General features: G+C 35.7%; 1 long non-coding RNA gene across 1 annotated transcript in view; it reads left to right on the plus strand.

The window, feature by feature from the left end:
- The first annotated feature begins 186 nt into the window (after positions 1–186).
- Positions 187–22,697, plus strand: part of LOC131514586 (uncharacterized) — a 167,438-nt gene continuing 144,927 nt past the window's right edge. The window contains exons 1-2 of the long non-coding RNA XR_009263142.1: positions 187–354; positions 17,587–17,671. This is a non-coding gene — a long non-coding RNA (uncharacterized LOC131514586). The remainder of the gene's footprint in view (positions 355–17,586; positions 17,672–22,697) is intronic.

Consider the following 22,697-nt stretch of genomic DNA (forward strand, 5'->3'; position numbering starts at 1 on the left):
GAGGTTTGACAAAGCTGTCTGAGAATGTCCTCAAACCAGGGTTGCCCACCAGAGGAGTCCCATGTCTCCCAGGAATGGGTCTGCCTTCATATTCCTGCCACTCTCAGTCATTGACTGGGAGCAGCCCATGGAGCATTGTGACCTCAGCATAAATGAGTTTGGATTTCAGAGCACAACAGCTGGGCTTTACGGTCAGTTATACTACCTGCTGTGAGGGGTCTGCAAAGTTTATTCTCATGGCCACCACATTGAGCCCTTGCACCACTGAGATCTACTTCATCACACAGGTTCAGGAGCAGCTCCTCCATGGGTTCCATGGGCCTTTCTTCCTGAGCAAAAATGAGGAAGAGGGAGGTTAGTGTGATGAACTAAAGCTCCTATCACTACAGTTATTCTCCAACTTCTTTCTAAATGCCTTTTATCCTCAGTGATTCCTTCAGCAGGTCTTGGTGGCTTGCCAGGTGGTATGAAACAAACCCTCATTCCTGAAATATTTGAACCCTTGATTATTACAGCTTTCATAGTCCAAGTTGCTTCATATGACTGTTCCATTTACAGTAGGGTCAGGAAGTACTAGGATACAAATGGGTTACTTGGGTTCTACATTCATTTTTCCCTGTCCCCACTGTGCAAGCAGCTTTCTGTCATTCTGCTAATCAAAATCAATTACCTCTGCCAGTATGGTGATTTTCGTTGTCTCTTGTTAGTCCCTGGACGTGAGAAGTACCAAGTTCTCAGATGTAACCATAACTTATAGCTTGATGGAACTCTTAGTGTGTTCCCTGGAAGAGCTCAAAATTCTGAGGAAGGACAGATCTTCCAGTGAGTCATTAATGGCCACTCTTTTGGACCCATGTATCCTTCCTATTAGAAACAAAGTGCCATATAGGGGTCTCTGACTTGATAAATATATTGCATCCTTATGGAGTGTTTCCTTAGTACTGGTACCTTAGTTGCACATTGAGTAGGCTATTCTAGGATTCTATAAGGCTGGCCACTCACAGAGTTGTACAGTTTGTGTTATGATTAGTGGACCCCCTAGTCATGGGTCCACTCCCATACTTCATTTGCTGTGAAGTGGGTCCGGAAATTAGATCCTGTGCTATATGGGATTCCATGCCTGTGGATCAGGTGTTCTATTAGCCCCTGGAAAGCAGTTCTGACTAAAGTTCTGCAGGCATAAAAGGTAAACCTACACCCAGAATAATTACCTATCCTTGTAAGTCAAACCAGAGTGTAGATGGGCAATGTAGTCAACTAACCAATTGAATTCTTCAAGGAATAGTGCCATATAAGTGACTCAGTATTGGTCTTTATTGTTGGCAAGTTGGACATTCAGAGATAGCAGTAATTAAATCACATGTGGTAAGTAGGAGTTGATGTTGTTGGGCCCATATATAGCTTTTATCTCTGCCACTATGGCCACTTCATTTCAGTGCCCATCATGGTCATCAGAGTCGCTGATAGTGAGTGGCTGATAATGAATGCAACTGAATGAATCATTTTATTTACTTGGTTGTTCAGTTCCTTTTCTATTGTGGATACTTTCTGGCAGACAATGTATAATACAAAAATATTCATATCTTGTGCCTACTCCTACATGACCATCAACATGCCTCTATGTCAGACCACTTTGTCTCTGATGTTCTTGTTCTTTTTCTTCCATAGTCCAATGGTTAGACTATTAACCATTGCCCAGAAATTTATATATATTCTTCCTAGGGTTATTTCCCTTTGCACACAAAATAGGTGACTAAGTACACTGCCTACAGCTCTGCCATTGAGAAGATTGTCTTCCCACTCCACTGCTTTGTAAGTCCACCCCTAAATGTGGCTATAATGCAGCCACTGTCCATGTTTTACTTGCACCTCCATGCTGAGCCAACCCATCCACAAAAGGTTAAGCTCTGACTTTTTCCTGCTCATTTGGCTGGTAATACAGGAACTCCCACACAACCATAAGTACAAGCCAGGGGAAGAACACTAGTATCAGTCTGTTGTGTGACATGTGATCTGGGCTACTTTCTCATGACCAGTGGACTATGTCTGACCCTGTCTGATAATTATCATTTGGTTGGCCAAACAGAATTAAGCTCATGATGGGCAGTTTTAGGTACATGGCCAGTATGTTTTCCATGGTTAAGTGTTCTGTGTTTACCAAAATCCAAGAACACAAAAGAGATGTTTCTCAAAGAATAATTTTCTACTATGCCTGGTCTTACTCCAGAATCAAGGGCCTATATTGTGATTCTTCTTCCACTGGAACTTGCCAGTAAGTTCCACGTTGCACATTTTCCAACATTTTAGGGTCTGCTGGATTCTTCAACACTAGAAAGTATTGTATGGCCCAGATGGTGGGGCTGGACATTCTACCGCACACTTTCTTGCTTCTCTATTTTTGCATTTTTGTTTATTGTTTGTTTTTTAATTTTAGATGTCAAGCAGCAAGTCTTGTTGGCTTCCCATATCTTCTGCTTGTAAAAATTCCATGCTGTATTAACCATTTACACAACTTTGTAGGTTAAATCCTTTGACTTTCTCTCCAACTTTACCTGTCATTATGTAGTTGGGCTGGCACTTAAGTGTCATAACCTGGTTTTTATTATTTAGAGGGAGGGCATTATTACCCACCATGGATGTTCAAGAGCCTAGATCTGTAACTGCCCCTCCTAGCATCATCCCTAGTCTATAAAGAATGATCACTGAGTTTCATAGTTATTCTGGTGCCTTACTTACTAGCATAGTTCTGATGGCCTTGGTGAAGGGCATGTTCTCTTGAGTCTTCTAGTTTATATAACATGTCCATTCATCATGCTCACTTCCCTCAGCCTCATTATTTCTTCTTCTATCTGCCAGGGCAATATTTGCATTTTGTTTTGCTTAGAGTTGGCCATCACTTTTTATAGATCTTTAAAATCCATCCCAGCAGCAAGTTTGCCCTATTGCCTGGAGTCCTTGCTAGGATATTATATTCCTTGTCTATAGAAAATACATCTAAGGCAACAAATTCTTGCTTTTCCATCCATACATTCTGGTGCCCTCTATTGCCCTCAAAATCTAATCCAAAAGTCCTTTCTTCACTCTTGTCAGAATATATCAGCTAGTTCTTGAAATGTTTAAAGTATTTGGTCTCTCTCCTCCCTTATTAGGCCTGGCATATTCCCAGCCAGGTTATGCTCTTTTTCAACCCTAGCTATTGGCCCAGCAACCAGAAGAGAAATTGGGGCAACTCTTGAGAGAATGCCTATTGCCTTGTGAAGGAGAAGCTTTTGTAGCGTTTTTCTATGCAGTAGAAGTAATAGCTGTAACTAAAGAAGAATGGACTATCTTTCCAAATCCTGAGGGTACAGGGGCAGCCAGGGGATTAAATAGTCAGCATCTTCAAGGTTGTCCATGCATATTTCCTTGTCCCATTTTTCAGAATCTTAGGGTTTTTTCCTACCAATGCCCTATTTTTGCATAACATACCTGACTTGGCATTGTATTCAAACATGTCTGGAGTTCTATGACTGATAAGTAACCCTTCAGCCTGTTGCTTGATTGTGTGTAGCATTCCACTACAGGAAACTACAGCTGAAACTCTGGGTTCAGACACTGAACCATGAACTCCTTTTTAACAACCCTCAGTCGTTCATTATCCTACTATAAGGTGCCCTAGTCTGCTGTCTTTGTAGTCATTATTTCTCACCATTTTTCAAACACTTACATCATTGTACCTGCTGTAGCATTCTGCTTTACCAGGACATTTTCCTTGTCATCACTGATAAAATCTTTAGCAATTAACCTGCCACATTGTACCAAGAACTATCCATGCCCACATACTAGCCAGGATGGTATCCTTTTTACCTGTCCAGTGTTGGGTTAGCCAGTCCCAAATGTCTATCTTACTGTTCATTTGCTCAGATCAGTTTTGGTACTACCTGTCTGGTTCTTCCAAGAAGTAGACACCAAGATGGGATTAAACATGCAACTGTTTTGTTACAGAAAACACTTCTTTGAGATAAAAGGGAAGAATTTAAGGCTGGGAGCATCTTCAGACTATAATGTAAGAGAGAAGGAGGGAAACGCCCTTGAGAATGACCAGGAAATTTCAGCAGCTTCAGGGAGTCTTCAAGCTAAAGTCAGCCATCAGAGGAGTTCCATGTCTCCCAGGAATGAGCATCACTTAATATCCCTGCTATGCTCCATCATTGGCCAGGAGGAGGCCATTGGAAGTGTGACCTCAGTGCAAATGCCACAGTGAATTTCACAGTATAGTAGCTGGGGCCCTCTCATTGGAGGAAGCATACAAGGCATGTTCTCATGACTTTCACACAAAGATAGATGTTTACTTCTAAAGTCCTTTCCCATTCCCCCTCCATTTCCTTCCTTCTTGGTTATAATTTATAAATGTAGTAGTTATCTTCTTATTATTTTCCCTAATATTAATAATTGGAGACAGCAAGGGATTCCATGTTCAAAAAAACCTTGGTTAAATTACTACCATACTATTGCATGGCTTCAGGACAAGTTAGATGACATCTCTGGTTTGCAGTTTCCTCATTTAAAAAATCGTGAGGTTGCAAGATTGCATTGAGTGATCACAATGAGTGAAACCCAGTCTGCAACCTGATATATTATATACTAATTTATTTATCATCTCTCTTCCTTTCCCCTCCCCAACTTCATGTGCCTTCAACTGGCATTTAAACAATATTTGTTGAGTGAATTAAGTAACTTGTTGACCTCAGTATTTGGGATATATTTTTTCCCCTAAACTAAACAAGTACAAATTCTTCCTGTACATTCATTATATTGTTTCCTAAGTACAGCCAAGATTAAATTTTCTGATAGAAGACAAACAAACAGGAAAATGGTGTAAAAAATTTCCATGATAGCCAGAGACTTCTGAGACCATTTGAAAACCATGGATGTGGATAAATCACGGATAATTCTTGGAATTTTATTCTATAATTTAATCAGTATATAATTTTAGACAATGTCTGAATATTGGGATTATTGTTAACATAGAATGATTTATTTCAAATGTATATTTTTAATTTGCTCCACTACTTAACAAATACTTCATATATTCCAGGCAATGTGCTAGACTTACAAACTTGCACACATTTAGAAGTATACCTGGCTTTCTAATATTTATGGCAAGCTTTCTTAACTAGTAAACTAGAAAAAGACAAGTCATTATTAGAATTCCATTCCTGACACAGAACTTTCCTTTATCCGATACAAGTATATGTTCTTGTGCTAGGCCTTCCAGCATGCCCAAGGCCCTGGTTTTTCAAAGGACTGTGAACTTTCTTTCAGAGGTATATCAGGGCACAAGAGTTTATCTTAGCAGTAGTAAGCAAGTTCCTATCAAGTGTGTGTTCTAATATAGAGTTGGAGCAGAAAGAAAATCAGGCTAGCATTGTAGATTGTGAAACTCACTAAGCAGGGACCGTGTCTAATTCTGTGTCCAGTACTTGATTTTTAAATAAAAAAAAAGAAAAATGAAACCATTTTTTTCATGAGTATTGGAGTTTCTCATTTGAGGAAAAATAATGTTTTCACCAGAGGTTTGTAAAAGACTACACAGTGGGAGTTTGGGACTTAATTTAAAACATATAAGCTTTTGTGTAATAACTATTCACTTCAGATTCCTGATTGGTTTAACAAGTTTAATACCTTTTCTTAAATATGTACAGATGTTATCAAAAATTTGATTCGTTTTTAAAATGAATAATAGACAAATGTACTTTAGAACTGGTAATTGTATTTATTAATTTAAACCTTTATGGAGCCTATTTAAAAGTGAATAAAGGTTAAAAAAGACTCCTTATTGAATAGTAGTATGCATATTATTGTAGTGAATCTACAAGATTTTTCCATTGTTAAAAATCTTTTCCTCAGGAGGGGCACCTGGGTGGCTCTGTTGTTTAAGCATCCGACTTGGGCTCAGGTCATGATTTCACCATCCATGAGTTTGAGCCCCGCGTCGGGTTCTCTGTTGACAACTCAGAGCCTGGAGCCTGCTTCAGATTCTGTCTCCCTCTGTCTCTACCCTGTCCCTGCTCTCTCTCTCTCTCTCTCTCTCAAACATAAAGATTAAAAAAAAATTTAAACATTTTCCTCAGCAGAGGCTGGAAGATGGCAGCAGAGTAAGAGGACTCTGGGCCTGCCACGAATACAACTAGATAACTATCACATCATCCTAAATATGCCAGAAATTGACCTGAAGTCTGACAGAACAAACTCCACAACTAAATGTAGAGAAAAGGCCACATGGAAGAGGGTAGGAAGTGCGGAGATGGGGCTTGGGAGAGAAACAGATTGTGGCTACAACAACGGGGAAGCAGCTGTGGTCACAGAAGAGGGTGAGAGACAGACTAGCACTTTGGGGGAGCACACCAGGAAAACAAAACTCCATAGCAATTGGCTTGGAAAGGGAGAGGGACCGAATTTTGTGAGTTCTTCTAATAGTGGGGCTTAAAGCCTGAAGTTCTAAAGGTCAGTGGGTGGGGCTGGGATAGAGCCCAGAGGACATTGGAGCTGCTCTTAGAGAAAAGGCAGGGAAACAGCCCATGGACATACAGTGTGGAAACAGTGATCTGAAGAGTGCATAGGACACACAGTGGGGAGGTTAGTTGCTCATCTTGGAGCAAGTATGTCCCAGAGAGACAGAGTTCATGGAGAGATCCCTCAAAACAAAGGAATTGGTTAGTGCCATTTCCCTTCCCTGACCCTCAGCTTAAGCACAGAGACACTGGTGGGAACCAGCACAGGGTGGACACTCCCTACCTAACTTGTTTACATCAAGCCCCGCCCCCTCTGCAGTCAAGTGCAACTGCTTTTTCCAGCCACACTTGTCTCAGTCCCAGCACAGCAGTCCCCTTCCCCTCGAAGACTGGCCCAATCCCTGCCTACACCAGGTCTTCTTATGTGGGAGTTTGCAGGGCCTTGATTTCCATAGCAGTGTGATAGATCTCAGTTCACAAGCAGACCAGACCACACCTAGTGAAAACTTGCCACATTCAGGATGGGCACCAAACACTGCCACAACAGGCAAAGAGAGCCTCTGCAGAGGACTGGCCTGAAGGATAAAGTGGCCAGGACACAACAGCAGAGCGCACACGGCACACACTGGAGACACTCCTAGAAGTGCCGGGCTCTGGGAAACAAGGGGCACTACATGGCAGGGCACTACAGGACTATTTTTTTCATAAGGCCATTATCCTCAAGAAAAGGAGATGTAGCTGACTTGCCTAACACAAAGAAACAGGCACAGAGACTTAGACATTTTAGCCAAAATGAGAATACAGAAAAATTTGTCCCAAATGAAAGAATAGAACAAGGCCACTGCCAGATATCCAAACAAAACAGATACAAGTAGCATGCCTGATGGAGTATTTAAAGCAATGATCATAAGGGTACTCACTGGACTTGAGAAAAGAGTAGAAAACATCAGTGAGACCCCAAACAGAGAGATAAAAAAAGAACCAATCAGAGATGAAGAGTGCAATAAAGGAGATTAGAAATAGGCTTGATGCAATGAATAGCAAGCTGAAAGAAGTGGAGGAATGAATTAATGACCTAGAAGACAGAGTTATGGGAAGTAATCAAGGCAAACAAAAGAGAGAAAAAGAATTATGCAAAATAAGAATAGACTTAGGGGACTCAGTTACTCTATCAAACATCATAACATTCATATTATAGAAATCCCCGAAAAAGAATAGAGCAAAAAGGGGGCAGTAAATTTATTTGAAGAAATAGTAGCCGAAAACTTCCCTAATCTGGGGAAGGAAACATATCCAGATCCAGGAGGCACAGAGAACTCCCGTCAAAATGAACAAAAGCAGATCCGCACCAAGACATATTGTAATTAAACTGACAAGATACAGTGATAAAGAAAAAAAATTTTTAAGCAGTAAGACAAAAGAAGACAGGAACTGTCAAGGGAAAACCTATAAGGCTAGTAGGGGATTTCTCAGCAGATACTTTCCAAGCCAGAAGGGAGAGGTTATGATATAATCAACGAGTTAATAGAAAAAATCTGCAGCCAAGAATATTCTATCCAGCAAGGTTAACAATCTAAATAGAAGAAGAGATAAAGAGTTTCCCAGACAAACAAAAACTAAAGGAATTCATGATGACTAAACCAGACTTGCAAGAAATATTAAAGGGGACTCTTGGAGTGGAAAGGAGAGATCAAAAGTGGCAGTATACAGGTAGGAAATACAAAAGCAGTAAAATGAATATTTATGTGAGAAATCAGTCAAAGAACTCACAAAGTAAGAAGATGTAAAATGTGATACCATATACCTAAAATGTGAGGAGGAGAGGGAAAAGAATGGGCTCAAACTTAAATGCTCATCAACTTATTGTAGAGTACTATGTGAAGAAGATGTTATATACAAACCTAATGGTAAGCACAAATCAAAAGCCAATAATAGATACACAAAAATAAAGAAAAGAAATCTATTTATAGCAATAAAGAAAATCAACAACCTATGGAAGAGTGAAACACAAGAAAAGATCAGAGAAAATCTTCAGAAATAACCACACAAGAAATAATAAAATGACAACGAATACATAACTATCAAAAATTACCTTGAATATAAGTGGACTAAATGCTCCAATCAAAAGACATTGGGTGACAGAATGGATAATAAAACAAGATCCCTCTATATGCTGCCTATAAGAGACTCATTTTAAACCTCAATACACTTGCAGATTGAAAAAGGTGTATGTAGAAACATTTATTATGAAAATGGATGTCAAAAGAAAGCCAGAGTAGTAATACTTATATCAGACAAAGTGTCTTTAAAACAAAGACAGTAACAAGACACAAAGAAGGACATTATATAATAATATAGGGGATAATCCAACAAGAAGATAAAGCAACTGGAAATATTTATGCACCCAACATAGAAACACCCAAATACATAATACAGGAAATAACAAATATATAAGTAATCTTTAATAATATAATAATATAGGGGACTTTAACACCCCAGTTGCATCAAGTGGACAGATCATATAAACAGAAAATCAACACAGAAAAAATGGCTTTGAATGACACACTGGACCACATGAATTTAACAGACATACTCAGAACATTCCATCCTAAAACAGCAGAATATACAGTTTTTCAAGTACATATGGAACATTCTCCAGAATAGATCACATATTAGCTCACAAAATAAGCCTCAAAAAATTCAAGATTGAAATCAGACCATACAACTTTTCTGACTACAATGCTATGAAACTGGAAGTGAACCACAAGAAAAAATATGGAAAGATCAGAAATACAAGGAGGTTAAATAACATGCTACTAAACAATGAATGAGTCAACCAGGAAATAAAAATAAACAAAAAAGTACACGGAAAAAAAAAACGAAAATGAAAACACAATGGTCCAAAACCTTTAGGATGCAGTAAAAGTGTTCCTAAGAAGGAAGTTTATAGCGATACAAACTTACCTCGAGAACCACAAAAAATCTTGGGGCTACTGGGTGCCTCAGTCAGTAAGCATCCAACTCTTGATTTCAGCTCAAATCATGATCTCATGGTTCATGGGATGGAGCCTTATATGGGGCTCTCCACTGATAGCCTGATGCCTACTTGAGATTCTCTCTTCCTGTCTTCTGCCCTTCCCTGCTTGTGCTCTCTCTCTCAAAATAAAATAAATAAATAAAGAAATAAAGAAATAAACCTGAAAAAAAGAAGCACAAAAAAATCTCAACTAAACAGCCTAAATTTACACTTAAAGGAACTAGAAAAAACAACAACAACAAACATAACCTAAAGCCAGCAGAAAGCAGGAAATAATAAAGATTAGAGCAGAAATAAATGATACAGAAACTAACAACAACAACAACAAACAAAAACAAACAAAACAACAGAGCAGATCAATGAAACCAGGAGCTTGTTCATTGAAAAAAATCAATAAAATTGATAAACATCTAGCCAGACTTATCAAGATAAAAAGTGCTCAAATAAAATCACAAATGAGAGAGGAAAAATAACAACCAACACTATAGAAATATAAACAATTATAATACTATTAAAAACTATATGCCAACAAATTGGACAACCTGGAAGAAATGGATAAATTCTTACAAACCTATAAACTACTAAAACAAAACAGAAAGAAATAGAAAATTTGAACATACTGATAAACATCAAAGAAGTGGAATCAGTATTCAAAAACTCCCATAAAACAAAAATCCAGGACCATATGGCTTTATAGATGAATTCTACCAAACGTGTAAAGAAGAGTTAATACCTATTCTTTTGAAACTGTTCTAAAAACTAGAAATGGAAGGAAAACTTCCAAATTATTCCATGAGGCCAGCATTACCCTGATACCAAAACAAGATAAAGTCTCCACTAAAAAGTGAAGTACAGACCAATATCCCTGATAAATATAGACACAAATTTCTCAACAAAATACTAATACACTGAATCTAACAATACATGAAAAATAAATCACTCACCACGATCAAGTGGGATTTTTTCCTGGGCTGCTAGGGTAGTTCAATATTCACAAATTAATCAATGTGATGCATCACATCAGTAACAGAAAGGAAAAGAACCATTTGATCAGGGGCGCCTGGGTGGCTCAGTTGGTTGAGCTTCTGACTTTGGCTCAGGTCATGATCTCACAGCTCTGTGAGTTTGAGCCCCACATTGGGCTCTGTGCTGGCAGCTTGGAGCCTGCTTCGGATTCTGTGGCTCCCTCTCTCTCTGCCCCAACCCACTCTCATTCTGCCTCTGTCTCTCTCAAAAATAAATAAAACATTTAGAAAAAAAAATTTTTTTAAATAAAAAAAAGAACCATTTGATCATTTCAATAGACATTTGACAAAGTACAAACATCATTTGACAAAGTGCAACATCCATTTATGATAAGAACCCTTAACAGAGTAGGTTTAGAGGGAACATACATCAACATAATAAAGACCATATATGAAAACCCACAGCTAATATCATCCTCAATGGGGAAAAACTGAGAGATTTTCCCCTAAGGTCAGGAACAAGACAAGGATGTTCACGCTCACCACTTCTATTCAACAGAGTCCTGGAGGTCCTGGCCACAGCAATCAGACAACAAAAAGAAATAAAAGCATTCATCAGGAAGGAAGAAGTAAAACTTTCACTATTTGCAGATAACACAATACTATATATAGACAACCCAAAAGACTCCACCAAAAACCTGCTAGAACAGATAAATGAATTCAGTAAAGTCACAGGATACAAAAATCAATGTACAGACATCTGTTGCATTTCTATGCACCAATAATGAAGCAGCAGAAAGAGAAATTAAAACAATCCCATTTACAATTGCACCAAAAATAATAAGAAACGTAGGAATAAACCTTAAAAAGGGGTGAAAGACCTGTATGTACTTTGAAAACTATAAAACACTGATGAAATAAATTGAATATGACACAAAGAAATGGAAAGATAATCCATAGTCATGGATTGGAAAAAAACCCAACATTGTTAAAATGTCTATAGTACCTAAAGCAGTCTTTAGAATTAGTGCAATCCCTATCAAAATATCAATAGCATTTTTTAAGAACTAGGATCAAATATTCTGAAATTTGTATGGAACCACAAAAGACCCCAAATAGCCAAGCAAATCTTGAAAAAAGAAAAGCAAAGCTGGAGGGATCAAAATTCTGGATTTCAAGATATATTACAAAGCTGTAGTTATCAAAACAATATGGTACTGGCACAAAAAATAGACACATAGATCAATGGAAGAGAATAGAAAATGCAGAAATGAACCCACAACTATATGATCAATTAATCTTCTACAAATCAGGAAAGAGTATCCAGTGGGAGAAGTTCTAGAAGGCAAATCTGATGAAAAGTCAGTATCTGCCAGATGCCAGGGATGGGGCCAAGAATTACCTACAAAGCAGTGCAACAGAAAGAAACTTTTGAGGATCAAGGAAATATTCTATACTTTTATTAGAGTAGTTGCATTACTATATATAATTGTCACAATTCATCAAAATGTACACTTAAAATAGGTGCATTTAATTGTGTGTAAATTAGAAATCCATAAATTGATATAAGAAACATGTTAAACTGCTTTGATTATTAGCAAAACATCTTTTTTATTTAATGTTTCTTTATTTTTGAGAGAAAAAGAGAGAGCATGAGCAGGGGAGGGGCAGAGAGAGAGGGAGGCACAGAATCTGAATCAGGCTCCAGGCTCTGCGCTGTCAGCACAAAGCCCGACACAGGGCTCCAACTCATAAACCTCGAGATCATGACCTGAGGAGAAAGTCAGTCACTGAACCGATTGAGCCACCCAGGTGCCCCTTTTAACAGAACACCGTAAACCTATCTGCTTGCTATTAAGAATACAAGCTGTTTTGGGGCGCCTGGGTGGCGCAGTCGGTTAAGCGTCCGACTTCAGCCAGGTCACGATCTCACGGGCCGTGAGTTCGAGCCCCGCGTCAGGCTCTGGGCTGATGGCTCAGAGCCTGGAGCCTGTTTCCGATTCTGTGTCTCCCTCTCTCTCTGCCCCTCCCCCGTTCATGCTCTGTCTCTCTCTGTCCCAAAAATAAATAAAAAACGTTAAAAAAAAAAAAAAAAAGAATACAAGCTGTTTTAAGAATGTGAAACAAGGGTACAAGTAATCCACAAACCCAAGCATTGTGCCTTCCAGGAAGTATGTCTGTAAAAGCTGTCTGAGTATCCTGATTTTGTTCAATTCAATCAAATCTTTACACCTAGGGAATAAAATTCTGATCAGGTGGTTAATTGGGTCCGGTTCTGATATTTCTAATTTACCAAAATCTGAATCTTTATTTCCTAACAATTATTAAATGAGTACATGTTCTTATAAAAAGCAACACAAGGTAGAAGAGCATCCATCATTCCATCACCTAAAGAAATTATTGCATTTTGGAGTAATCCTTTATTTTTAATGCAATTTTTACATGTCTCTGATAATATGGTGAGTGCTATTTTGTGAGCGTGTTTCTTACCCAGTATTAAATCATTAACATTTTCCCAAGTCATTAAATATTCTATAAACATCATTTTAATAACTGCATAATGGCTCATCATATGCCTGTACCATAATTAACGATTACTCTTTTAATGGCATTTAAGTTTTTTTTCTAAACAGCAGTCACACTGCCTGGCTCACTGAAAGTACAATGAAATTTTTGTTGAATGAGTGAATGAGTCATAAACAATGTTGTGAAGAACATCTCTTTGTCACAACCTCTGTATTTTATGAGAAGCTAAGATAAATTTCTGGAACTAGAATGTCTATGGTAAATATATAAAAAATGTCTTAAAAATGTTAAAGGCACTCAATTCATTTATCATAAGCTTTTATCTTGAGAGAAAGATGAAAATGATATTATATCTGGGTTTTCAAAAGTTAATTAAGACACATTTTAAAATAATTGTGTTTTAGAGAGTTACAGTTCATTCTGAACAGGCGATTTATTTTAATAGTGTACTAATGTGATCAGTTAAAGGTAAAACTCTACCTCTGCTTCTTTCTTCCTTTTCTTAAAAAAAAAAACAAAAAAACCAAAAAACCTCATGGTAATCCTATCTCCCAACAACATTCCGGTTTTATTTTTTTATATATATTTTTAAGTTTTTTTATCTTTTATTTTTGAGAGAGAGAGAGAGAGAGAGGCAGAGGCAGAGACTGGCTCTGCACTGACAGCAGTGAGCCGGTTGCAGGAACTGTGACATCATGACCTGAGCCCCCCAGGTGCCCCTAAAAACATTCTAGTTTTATATTGTCTCTGATTCCACTGTATTTCTTTAACTTCAGTTTCTAAATTCAAGATTTCTTGCCTCGATTATAGCTTCTGCTGCTGTTTTGTCACTACTGCCTTTTTCATACAGTTTGGTCTTTCTGTAAATTCATTTCCACTCTGGCACTTACTGAGTAGGAGATTCTAAGAAAACACAACTAGTCTGTTGTAATGGTGGCAGAGTTAACACTTTTTTTTCTTGTCCTCTGCTCTATATTAATCTGCCCTGGTTTATTTTCCCAATGCAGCAGCAGGCTGCTTTTTGTGTTGATTCTTCTTTGCATTATTTCTCAAAGTCAAACTTCCTCATTCCTGAAAGGGTGAGTTTTAGGCCCTATTGAACACATTTCAGGTCTTCTAATCAAGTTGGCTGTGAAGGTGAGAGTGCTGGCTGAGGATCTGGCTCCGTGGCTGGAGAATTGCTTGATGCTGGCCCCTACCTACTCCTGTCTATTCTCTCTCTGATCTCAGCCTTTCCTATGCAGGGAGAGGTTATTGAGCCTGATGCAATGATATCAAGCTAGAAAAAAGGATTTTCTTGCAATATTGCTGCTAAGACATCAATTTGGAAGGCTCTTAATTTCTTTATAGTCTTTTCTAATTTCTCCATTTCTAATTCTCCTCTTTCATCATAATTTGGAATAGTTGTTTAACATAAAAATATTGTTATTTATTTTCAAAACACTGCTTTCCTGAGAGAGAAGTCACTTTTTAAATATTTATTAGATAATTAAATTATGTCATGTACCTTATATAAGTCATGCCCAGGACTTACATCCGTATCCATAAGACCCAAATAACCAAACTAGTGTGTTTTCTTGATAGTTTAGCCATCCTAAACATGAAGTCCATATGCCACATGCGTAGCCTGCCTGGCTTTTGCAAAGATGAGTCTGAAAAAAGTAAATAAAATAGTTGTAGCAATTCAAATGATTAAGTAACAGCATTTCAGTATTTCATATATGTTTCAAGGAACATTAATTCTTTCACTTCTTTGAGTAGAGTTCAGAAACTGTCTGTTTGAAAATTTAGAATTTCTATGTAGCTTTATAAAATCTGTGAGGAAAAAAACGTGGCTCATTGTTTCCCTCTAGGAGATGTATTAAAACTGAGGTACAAAAATCTGAATACAGGTAAATAAGAAATAGACCAGACACCGCAATGAGTAAAATTGGTCATATTGGTCAATTGACCAATATCGGTCATATCAAGTTCACAGAACTTGAAATTATAATAATCTAATAAAAATTCTGAAAATAGAAAAATAAATTCTGGAGGCGGATAATGTACTAAATGTAGTTAAGAATACAAAAGATGGGCTTAACAGCAGAATAGACACAGTTTAAGAGAGAATTAACAATTTGGAAGAGAGGACAGAAGATAATATCCAGACTGAAGCAAAGAAAAAACAAAGGATAGAAAATAAGTAAAAATGTAACAAATATGCAAAACATGGCTAACTGGTCTAACATATATGTAATTGAAGTTATAGGAGGATAAGAGAAAAAGAATGGGGCAGAACCCATTTTTCTGTAGTAATGAAGAGGTAATTGGTTTAGAGTTTTCCAAACTGGACAGAAAAAAAATTGTATCAGACATCCACAAGCTTTGTAAATTCCAAGTAGAGTTAACAAACAAAACAAAACAAAAACAAAACCACCTAAAAACAAGTACTACATAGAAAACTGCTGAAAACCTAAGATAAAGAGACGATTTTTAAAGTAGCCTGAGTAAGAAGCTTAGTTTCACAAGAGTAACAGAAAGACAGATGAAGAAATAAGCCAAGAAATAGAAAGACTTGGAATTCAAGAAAAATATGATCTAAACCAGGAGATTGAAGATATCCTTGGGTTGTTGCTGAAGGGATTATCTTAGTATATCAGCTGTGCCCAGATTTAGAAATTCACTTGCCCAGATAAGAGAATAAAGGCATAAAATATCCAACCTGTTGAAAAGTTCCCTTGTGGTTGCCTTTTCTAGGTCACAAATGACAGCAGGAGATGCCCCAATAGAACTGGACTTTCTTATTTTAGTGGGGGAAATAACAAGATCCCTGGTAGAGGCCAAATAAATCGGGATGCATATCTATCATAGACATAGTAGAAGCAATATTTACCACAATAAATCTTGGGAATGAAAAAAAAAAATCTGACTGCTTTTGCAGAAAAGCTCAAATATTTTACAAGGTTATTTGCTGACATGTGACAGTAAATAAAGCTGTGATATCTTGAAACTCAATCTAAAGCTTTTTAGGCTAAGCAATACTATCTTCAATTTTAAAATGCATTTCTCTCCATTATAAATGAGTTGAGAGATACTGTTTAAGTGGCTAGTCAAAAAGTATGGCTCAATTCCCTTGGCAGCTGCCCATTTCCTTGATTCCATTACTATGCACTTCATGAGGTCCTGTCAATGCCGCCAGCTGAGTAAGGGTCAAGGGCTTGGCGAAAACAGGTGTTGCTCAGACCATTTTACTTGACAGTAGTGAGCACTGAGGTCACTGACCCAATGGAAGGAAAATAGGCCCAACAACGGTGGCAAGCTGTACGTGTGACATTCTTTGCCCTCTTTTCTACATTCATTTCCTTTTTGACTCATGGTGAATCTTTTCTTTTTCAACAACATAAGGAATGCCTGTTGTTTCTGGGCCCTAAAAGGATTCAAGTCTAAAGATACCTGTGGATTGTTGAATTTTCAAGACAGGATGAAAAGTTGTATTAGGCCAGTGTCTGGGTCATTTAGTGATAAATTCTGACTTCTGTCAAGAAGCATAAATAAAATAAAATAAAAGGTACAGATGAATTAGGCAATGATTTTTTGTTTGTTTGTTTAATCTGCTTTGACTTTAATTTTCCTACATACAAGTGGATATAATGTTTTTTTTCATTTGACTTCTCTTTTCTTTCTCTCTTTTTATTTTCTTCAGATTTCCATTGCTCTATTTTTCTTTTTCTCTCTCACAATCTTTCACACTCTAGGTTGCTTATACATATACACACATACACCAGCACATTTCCCTCTTTAAATAAAAGGTAAGGTTTTATACAATATTTTGAGATTTTTATTTCAGGAGTATTATTAAGGGATGAAAATTGGGCATATTTTGAAATCTTCTTTCAAATATAGCTGTAAGTCATATTTCTACTTGATGCATGCCACACAAAATTAAAATATTCCTGCCTTTTACTGTATTTTTAGATTCTTTTAAAAGTAGCAATCTTCTATAAAGATGCCATCAGGTGGCATTAAGTGTCTTAAATAATTTTGCAAAATATAAAAGGTATTTCACTAGATACTCCTATTATTATTTTATAGCTTAGGTAGTATGCAGCCTTCTAATACTCTAGAGTATTTATGAAGACAACTGGGAATTAATTTAATAAGTATTGAGTTTAAAACCACTATAGCATATTACATTGCCTAAGTAATACCAGTATAAATGGGGAAAAAAATTAAAGAGTATATCAACATGAAAATGATAGTTAAAAGAAATATCATTATGTACTGTGATGGAATGATAATGTTATGAATATCTGTTGGTATATTCCAGCAATTAAAAGAATCTGTTTTTTGTAAGTGGAATAGACACATTTAATCAACATCTGTCAAATTCAGACTTGAACAGCTAAGGGAAAAACCAAAGGCAATGATTGTGGGGGGTTTATATTTATAAGGAAATAGTATATGGATCAGTTTGTAAGCTTCTTTTTTGATAAAATGAGAAATACCAATTGTTTTCCATAAAACAAGTTTACTTTTACATTTGACATTTAGTTTGCACATGTTTCTTTGTTTTACTTTTCAGGCTCAACTTTCCTACATAATTAAGAATTTGCAGCTTAGGCACTGCCAAAAACCACATCTGCACTGAAATCAATTATCTGTGTTTGGTAAGTGGGGCCGAAAACATTTGATAAATATTTTTTGTCTGCAGTAAACTTCAGTGTTCATGTTTTAGCTATCATTTTATTGAAGACACTTAAGAAAATTTCTAAACATCTCTAAGGATTATTTTTCCCAAACTGCCTTGTATTTTGGCAAGGTGGGGGACTTGCTTTTATGGATATATTTAATCTATTGTACCCAAAGCCAGAAAAGTCTGGTATATTGCCATTTGTTTTTTTTAATTTTTTTTAATTTTTTAAGTTTTATTTATTTATTTTGAGAAAGAGAAAGAGCATGAGCAGGGGAGGGGCAGAGAAAGGGAGAGAGAGAATCCCAAGCAGGGTCCTCGCTGTTAGCACAGAGCCTGATGCAGAATTCGTTCGAACTCGTGAACCACGAGATCATGACCTGAGGTGAGATCAAGAGTCGAGACACTTAACCAACTGAGCCACCCAGGCAGCCCTGGTATTCTGCCATTCTTAAATAAAAAACGGTAAAGACCAAAACTACATGCCTTTCTATAATCCATTTGAATCTGGTAGTTTAACTTTCCATCAAAGTCAAGCTCAAAGCAAAATACTTCTAATTGATCATATTAAAAAATTAAAACTTACTGGTCTTAGTTTGCATCATATTGGAGACCAGTTTCAACATATAAATTTAGGGAGACAGAAACATTCAACCTGTGGTATCACTCTTCATTGCTATTTCTTTCATCACTTTATTCTATAAAGATTAGGAATTCAGATACCAGGATATTTTACTTCAGTGGTTCATCCCATCTTCCTTAGAGAGTCAAACTTCCAAAATGCCTATGCATTCTCTGACTATACTTGGCCCTTGGCCTCAGTTTTCCCTTTGGCACTTTCTGGTTTGTTTTTTTTTTTCCCTGAACATTGAATTATGTACACAAAAATGGGCCGTGATTTTCATCTTTGATAATATCAGCACAAAATACAAAATTCATCCATTTATTATTGTTGTTGGTTAAATCATTTACAAAAATGATGACAAACAATGAGCAATATTACAAAAACAGTTAGAGTGACTGTGGAAAATTTAATCTAAGATCAGGGTATAGAAAAAAAGTATAAGGAAACAAAAGGTTGAGAAAGAGAAAAGGCAACAAAATTTAAGAGAATTGATACTGAGTGCTAATCCATTCAATGAATATTTTTTGAACAGCTACTATGTTCTAGATGCTGATCTATTTCCATGATTTGCCACTAATCACTTTGTATTGATAATTTTTATGTTAAATATTTTTCTGATATAAAGGAATGGCTTTTTGTAGCAAAATTCTAATATGGAAAAATGTCTAAAAAGAAAAATGAAAACCTTTTTAATAACATCCTTGAGTATGAAGCGTTGCTAACATTTAGTATATTGTCTTTTTTCTCTGTAGATACTGTTTTTATTAAAGTGCAAATCTAAATACTGAGCATATATTCTCATTTTTTAAAGTTAGGTTTAGTTTTTATTAATTTCCCATCATATTAAAAATCTAAAATATTTTAAATGTCTCTATGATATTTCAGCAAATGCCTGTACCAAAATACATTTAATCCTTCCCACACTCGGGGTTTGAGGTTATTTACAGTGTTTTGTTGCTTTATCTAATGCTAAAATCAATATTCTCATTCATATATTTATGTTTTTTCTTCACCACATACATCCCCAAAATAAATTCCCAAAAATGTAACTGTGAACATAAAACATAATTATATCCAGCAGAATTATCTCAATAGAAATGTGTAGTAGTACCTTGAGACTATGCCTAATTCTTGGTTTCCCCTTACCCTACTGTGAGTAATACTGAAAAAAAAAGTGATTATTAGAAAAATTTTTGTTGATAATGAATGAAGAGAGTATTTTGTTTTAATTTGCATTAATCTGACTGCAAATGTGGTTGAATATTTTCATATGCTCGTTAAGCGTTTGTATCCTTCTCATATCATAATAGCTTACTGAGCTATTAGGTTTTTTCTTATTTATTGACAAGGATTTATTATATATTAATATTATAGATGTATTTTTATATCTATAATAAATTTCCCAAGTATCATTTGCCTTTTAATTTTATATATATATTTGACGTACTTAATTTTGACCAAACTCAAATCCTTGGAGTTTTCTATTATGATTTCTTCATTTATGTTTGGAGTTGATCCCATCTAGAGAATTGAAAAGTAAACTGATAGAATTTCCTCTAGTTCTTATTTTATCACCAAACACCTTTATTCTTATGGAATAATTTTGGATTATGATATGAAGTATGAGTGCTGATTAATACATCTATTCTCACAAGTAAATTTCGCAGGTGAACTTTAGGATCATTTTGCCATTGTGCTATTAAATAGTATATCAGTTTCAGGAAATTTCTCCTTCAGATTTTGTTTAGCACAAAGAATAGATACTTCTTAAAATTTTATATCTAAGAGAAATTTATGTCTCTATTCAAATAATATTGTGAAAATTACAGTAACACAAAAATAAAAACTATAATATAATAATGAAGTATATATTTTATAATATATGATAATGTGATATTTTATTTATACTACTATATAGTATACATTGTACAGTATAGTATATTTTGTTTTTTTTTTTAATTTTTTTTTCAATGTTTTTTATTTATTTTTGGGACAGAGAGAGACAGAGCATGAACGGGGGAGGGGCAGACAGAGAGGGAGACACAGAATCGGAAACAGGCTCCAGGCTCCGAGCCATCAGCCCAGAGCCTGACGCGGGGCTCGAACTCACGGACCGCGAGATCGTGACCTGGCTGAAGTCGGACGCTTAACCGACTGCGCCACCCAGGCGCCCCCAGTATAGTATATTTTGTATTACTATATGTAATATACTAATATAAAGCTGAAAGTTTAGTAATAAAACTAAATTATTTTTTAGGTGATTTCATGTTTTGGTTTAAATCATTTATTAGTGTTTTATTATTTTGTTGACATTGCAATTCTATTTTACATAATTTTATAACTGATTATTAAAGGTATTAGGAGAGAGATATAAAGAAGAAAATAGTGCCATGTTAAAAGCTTAGACTTTTGATTCCAAAGTGCTCAGTTTTTCAATACTGACTTTGGAAAAATGCATATTTCTGGTGAAATTATGTGCCCACCAAAGAATTCTGTTATATAGAATTATTATATAATTAATTATTATATTAATTGTTATATAATTGTGAGGGTGAGAGAAAGATACTTGAATATATGCAAGATATACAAGAATATCACTAATATACCCATGTACCGCTTCTGTGGGAATAACTCAAAGCTCTAAATGAAATGAACACTAGAGAAACCTCAACAAGGGGATGAGAAAGAAGAGGGGAGATACTGGGATCAGTAAAACTTATACTGTTTCATCCAAATTTACTATTTGCTTTATATAATGCATATAATGGGAGTGTATAATATAAACACTATATTAAAATCCTTGAGAAAGGACAGATATTCTGTAAAGGAAACTTTAATAACAGTATCAAATTTGAAATATGTAACCATCTCAACAAAACATAGAATTTATGGTTGAAGATGAGAATAAGCTGGGGAAGGAAGTAAGGAAGTAAAATTTTTCCAAATGTCTCTTCTTTCTGCAGAAAAAGAGAGAAGAGTGAAAGGAATGGATTTTATTCCTCTGAGCTAATCTTATTGCAGTGGGGGCTAAGTCTTGGATAAAAGAAAGTAAAGCATTTTGATGTACATAAGAGTTCATCTGAGTGGGGAAAATATCTAGCATATTCTTTTCTAATCATGATAGAGAAATATATGCCTGATTATGTAAATAAGGAGAATAATATCAATAACATGATAACTTGTAGTATTACTTTCAAATTTACAAGTAGGGAAGAAAACAGATCAAATGAAAACAAAATAAAATTTGGTACCTAAGAAATATATAATTAAGATCAAAACAACAAAGTCAAATTTATAAAACACCACTAAGCAGAAACAGACTGAATTTTCTCATTAGAAGACAAAAAAAAAAAAAAAAAAAAAAAAAGAGGGATGGGGAAAGAAACACTAGACAAAAGTAAAGAAGGTAAAATGTCAGTGGTCATATCAGACATATTGCAATCAGTGTTAAAAGCCTGAAAATGAGAAAGATACCAAGCTCTGATAACACACTCCAGTTAGAAAGGTGATATGCCATGATCTTGTATTTGACAAGGCACAAAATAGCTGAATCTGTTTTTAAACGGATATTTCTATTATCCTCAATAGGTTTGGAGAGAGATAGGAAAAAAAATAGTCATACAAAATAAATTGCATATTCTCTATATATTGGAGTTTATGTCTCTTGAAAAGGGAAGATACTTATTTTGGGTGCTCTGAAAAATATGCAAAAATCTGACCATACTTGGCAGAAGAAAACGTTGAAAACTTTAAAACAAAAAAGTTTTTTGCAGGTTTCATTATTGATTATTACCAAATAAATAAAGCATAATAAAAATATAAAAAATGCAATTCATTTTGTAGAAAATACAAAAAAAAATCACTTTATGACAAAATTGTAAAGACATAGCAAAAGTCCTACCAAAGGAAAATGCATTAACATCTTGATAAATAAAAAAGAAAAAGATTATAAATTATTTTACAAATTAAAAAAAACTGCAAAATAAAGTAGAAAGAGACCATCCTAAAGTTAAAAATAGAAATTAAGAAAGTAGAATACAGAAAAGAGTAAAATTTAAAATTTTTTTTTAACGTTTATTTATTTTTGAGACAGAGAGAGACAGAGCATGAACAGGGGAGGGGCAGAGAGAGAGGGAGACACAAAATCTGAAACAGGCTCCAGGCTCTGAGCTGTCAGCACAGAGCCCGACACGGGGCTTGAACTCACGGACCGTGAGATCATGACCTGAGCTGAAGTCAGATGCTTAACTGACCAAGCCACCCAGGCGCCCCAAAAGAGTAAAATTTTAAATCAAGACTACTTAACATCTGCAATATACAGATGATTTTTGACTTACAGTGATTTAACTTTGGATTTTTCCACTTTACCATGAGAAAG

This window comes from Neofelis nebulosa, chromosome 6 (assembly GCF_028018385.1).
Source record: "Neofelis nebulosa isolate mNeoNeb1 chromosome 6, mNeoNeb1.pri, whole genome shotgun sequence".
Classification (NCBI taxonomy): Eukaryota; Metazoa; Chordata; class Mammalia; order Carnivora; family Felidae; genus Neofelis; species Neofelis nebulosa.